We start from the raw sequence: 5,000 nt of genomic DNA, 5'->3' as shown, positions 1-5,000 counted from the left end.
CTACGCAACCCAAGGTCAAACTGATGTGATCAGTAAATACATCTTTTTAAACGCCACAACTTTTATCTGAAACATTTTTTTCTAAAATGCTTAGTTTTCGAGATATTTCACCGGTCCGGGACTTTTTGAACACCCTGTATATATATAGCTTGTTGCTTTTCGTCTATTCTTATCGAAAGCCCGTCTATTTTCTTGTTGAATTTTAGATATGTTTTCACTAGCCTGAATTCGCAGCTGATTTCGCTCATTTTCATATGATGCTATCCACTCCTTCTCAAGCCACTCTCGAATATCTGGACGATCTTTAAGTCGAGGATGTGTCCCAAATAAAAGATGGAATGGTGATGTGCTGATACTTCGATGAGCAGTTGAATTCAGATATTGCTGAGCAAGTTCTATATACTTATACCATTCACTTGACATTGGGGCAGCCAATTTTGTCAAAAGTAGTATGAGTGTTCGATTGAGACGTTCAACTTGGCCGTTGGCTCTTGGGACTCCCGTCGTAATCAAAGAATGTTCAATGTTTTCTTCACGACAATATTCTTTGAAGTCACTTGACGTAAAAGCAGTTCCTCTATCGGAAATAATCCGTTGTGGGTTGCAAAAGACTGCGGCTTGCTTCCTCAGACGCATTAAAACTTCAGCTGTATTTGTAGATTTAGTCGCGTATAACCATGTAAATTTCGAAAAAGCGTCGACTACAGCAAATATATATCGATATAATTTTTTCGTTGACGGCAGAGGACCTAGATGGTCAATGTGTAGCGTGTCGAGAGGAACGCTTCCCTTCTCGATTGGCTGCAGCAAACATTCTTGTTTTCCATGTTTTTTTTCGGCTAGGAGACATGTGATGCAATTCCGCACAACCTTCTCTACACATTGCCGCAGATTTGGGATCCAATAATCGGTGCGCACGAGATCTTCTGTCTTCTTTACAGAGAAATGCCCTTGTTCATGGGCTCGTCGCACAATTGATGTCTGCATTTTTTTCGGAACTATGAGTTGAATGTCGCCACTAGAATCCTTATAAAGCAGACCGCCTCGGATCACGTAATCTTTTGTCTTGTCCTGAAGCACTAGACTTCGAAGTTTTATTATACTGTCATCTTCCTCTTGAACTCTTCGTAAACGAGCTGTTAGTCCAGCTTCTGACTCATTAATCACTAAACAGGTCGGAAATGGGTTACGGCTAAGTGCGCCGACATGAGTCATATTTCTTCCTGGTCGATGCTCTATTCGATAATTAAACTCTTCTAATAACAACGCCCAACGTGCAACACGCACACAAAGATCCTTTTTGCTCATGGTTAGCATGAACGCACGGCAATCGGTGACAATTGTAAATGCAATACCAAGCAAGTAGATACGAAATTTTTTAAGAGCTTTTACTATCGCTAAAACTTCTAGCTCGTAACTGCTATATTTCGCTTCAGTAGTGGTAGTTTTACCACTAGAGTAATAGACAGGATGGAAACATCGATCTTCACTATTCCGCTGTAGTAAGATTGCCCCATATCCTAATGCGGAAGCGTCCGTATGTAGCTCTGTTTCAGCCTCAGGTCGGTACAAATTTAATATTGGCTTTTCGCTTAACATGACCTTGAGTCGTATGAACGCATCCTTTTCAGCTGTTTCGAAATAAAACTTAACATTTGCGCGCAAAAGATTTAATAAAGGTCGAGCAATCGTAGAATATCCAGGAATAAATTTACAAAAATATCCACTTAATCTGAGGAAGCTTTGAACTTGTTTAACATTAACGGGTTGTGGAAATCGCCGAACGGCTTCAGTTTTCTGGTTAGAAGGCAACCATTACTAATCACATGCCCTAAGAATTCAACAGAGGTTTGTAAGAAACAACATTTTTTCCAATTAATGTTCAGACCTGCTTTACTCGCTACAGTTAGTACTTTTTTTAAATTTCTTAAACCGCTTTCAATATTGTCAGATGGAATAATCAAGTCGTCCATATAAGTTAAAACCACTTTTTCTTATATAAGGTCTCTAAATACAGTGTTTACAAATCTTTGAAAAACTGCTGGTGAGTTACAGAGACCAAAAGGAACTCGAAGAAACTCATAGTGACCGTCTGGGACAATGAATGCTGTTTATTTTAGACTTGATTTGTCCATTTGAACATGGAAAAATCCATTTACTAAGTCAAGCGTACTGAAGACACGTGCGTCTTGTAACATATCTAATTGATCTTCAATTAATGGCAAAGGGTACCTATCTTTGACAATTTTTTTGTTTAACAAGTGGTAATCTACGCACAATCTAAATGAATCGTCCTTTTTGCGAACAAGTACTACTGGACTCGCATAATCGGAGGTAGATGGTTGAACAATTCCATCTTTAATCCATTTGTCAATTTGTGCATTGACTATCGTTTTTTCGGATGCTGACACCTTGCAGAGTGATACACTGGCTCTTCATCCTTGAGTATAAGCTTCATTGTCACCTCTGGTTCACGGATTTTGTTTGGCTTATAACTGCTTACCAAATTCTTTATCTGCATTTGTTGCTCGAGATTTTTAACATGTACAACGTTTACAAGATCTATTTCACACATTTCAGTAAAAATCGCATCTATCTTAAGTATTTCTGGTATATTCTTGCATTTCGTAACATTATTAGTCGTTTTTGACACAATGTTTGTATTTTTCATAACATCGCATGTTACTCGCAACGGTGGACGGATTGTTACCTCGCCGCCCTTGAGGTTAACTTCAGTTAAATTTAGAAAATCCATTCCTATCAACAACTTGTAACGTAACATGGTATCAGACACTACGTAAATACTGACCGGATATAAGTGTCCGTCTACGGTAAGCTCAGCCTGTAACTTTCCAAGCGTTTTGTTATTTCTCGAACCTACACCATCAAACAATAGGCTATTTGATTGCAAATGTGGAGAACCAAGTTTGATATATTCGTCCGCACGAATCAAACTAACATCGCTTCCTGAATCTATAAGTGCTTCCATCTCACGACCGTTAAACAAAACACTCTTAATATTTACTATTTAATCTAAATTATTTACTATTTAATCTAAATATTTACGAGGTGAAGTCTTTGATACTACACAGGTTTCTTTATTCGCTTTTGTTTTCTTTACGCACTTTAACGCAACATGTCCCCGTTCTCCGCATTGGAAACATTTAACGCCTTGATCTTTAGTTGGATAATTTAAACTCATGTGATTGCGCTCACCACAATTGTAGCGATGTGCAACTTTACTCAAAGATTTTTTGTTCTCGCTACTAACTATCCCTTTATGCTCGCCACTACTCTGATCACTAACTCGCTTATCTGTTTTTGCTGACTTTGATGTGCCAAAATGCCTCGATCTCGAAGAGTCACCCTCTCGAATGTCTCCAGGAATCCATCAGCTGTTATAAATCGTTGAATACGTGCCTGATTCCGAAGTGTCTCGTCTGGAATACCGTCAACTACGTATTCGAGTATTTCATCGTTGCTGATTAGCACCCGGTTGCCCATGATAATCTTTTCGTGGAACATTTCATCCTTTTTCCAAATACGTTCTTCAAATTTTTTACGTGTTACTAGTTTGCTCTGTCGGTGATAAAACATGATCTTCACCTCATTTAAAAGTTGATCGAAAGTCATCGTGATATGTTCTAGCTTGGAATGCAGCCATTCGAGTGCTTTCCCTTTTAGTTTCATACCAACGAGCACTTTAGTAACTCGTCTTTTAGTTTATACGTTGTTTTGATCAACTTAATCTGTTTTTCCCAAATCTCGTAGTCATTGGACTTGCCGTTAAAAACACTATCAGATCCGCCAGTGCTGTTATGTTTGTTCGCATTTGTCCAATCTGAGCTGGTGTATCATAGTCGCTATTATTATTTGCTACTGTCGTCCTTACCCTTTCACGCTCAACCGGCATCGTAACATCGTACACCAATTGTTGTGATCGCTCACTCTCTGTGGGTAACACGGTCCGCAGCGTCTTTCGCATTGCTTCTAATTCAAGGCGCATCACTGCCAGCTCACGCTCCGTTAATTCTTTCTCTCTTTTACATAGGTCAATTTTTCGTTGTTGACTGTATACTTGTTGCACTAGTTTGTTGTGAATCTTCGATGTCGTTGTAACCTTCGCTTTGCTCATTATTCATCCACATTCCCGATGGGTCGACTTCCATCAGACGTGCAATTAATTCAGCTTTTGTACCTGTACTCGACAGTCCACGCACCGTTAACCGTTCTTATAACGTCACAACCGTAAATTTGTTTGGATCTCCCATCACATCAGTTCTACGTCGTCGTAAATCGTTTTTTTTTAAACTTTCAACTTCACAATCAGCAGCGCACGTCGTTGTCGAGTTAAAAAGTTTGGCCGCGTCCTCGAATGTTTCGTGGTTATTCCGGACGAGCCCCCAAATGTAGGATCCGAAAGTATCGAGAGACAGGGGCCAAATTACAATCAGACTCACTTTTACGATAAATAATGTTATAAATATATTTTAAGAGCAATACAATATTCATCTAATCTCATTGCTGTATGTCAGAAGATTGACTCGCGCGACTCGCGTCGTTAATTGTTTCCGTTGCTACGCCGGTATTATTTTGCTCGATTTTAGATCCGACTCGATCCAACTCACGACCCCTACATATACAGGGTGGACCATTTTAATCCATCCAGTCGAATATGTCGAAAACCAAGCACGGAAGAGAAAAATTTTTCAGACAAAAGTTGTTTGGTTTCGAGGGGACCATAAGATGGTACCATTGTTTTGACCTTGAAGAATTATTTGAAAGTCACATGAAAGTCACCTCAATTTTTTTAAACGGCATCCCCTATTTTTTATTACATATTCTTGTAGCTGACCTCGAGAGCTTTCCAAAACATTGTAATGAAATGTTTCTTCATTGAGTACTTTTCGAGTTATAAAGCTCCAAAGTTGCAATATGAAAAAATTCAAAATATCTCGTAAAGTATTCACTTTCCGTCTTATCTTACACGATTCAACTAG

At 39.0% G+C, this 5,000-nt stretch overlaps 1 protein-coding gene across 1 annotated transcript in view; it reads left to right on the top strand.

The window, feature by feature from the left end:
- The window catches only part of LOC116846844 (nicotinamidase), a 512,425-nt gene that overhangs the window by 28,906 nt on the left and 478,519 nt on the right, over positions 1–5,000 (top strand). The window lies entirely within an intron of this gene.

The sequence above is a fragment of the Odontomachus brunneus genome, unplaced genomic scaffold (assembly GCF_010583005.1).
Source record: "Odontomachus brunneus isolate Ranch 3 - 2012 unplaced genomic scaffold, Obru_v1 Obru_scaffold_070, whole genome shotgun sequence".
In the NCBI taxonomy this organism is placed as follows: domain Eukaryota; kingdom Metazoa; phylum Arthropoda; class Insecta; order Hymenoptera; family Formicidae; genus Odontomachus; species Odontomachus brunneus.
Note: the sequence above shows the minus strand (reverse complement) of the source record. Positions and strands in the feature narration are given on the sequence as shown.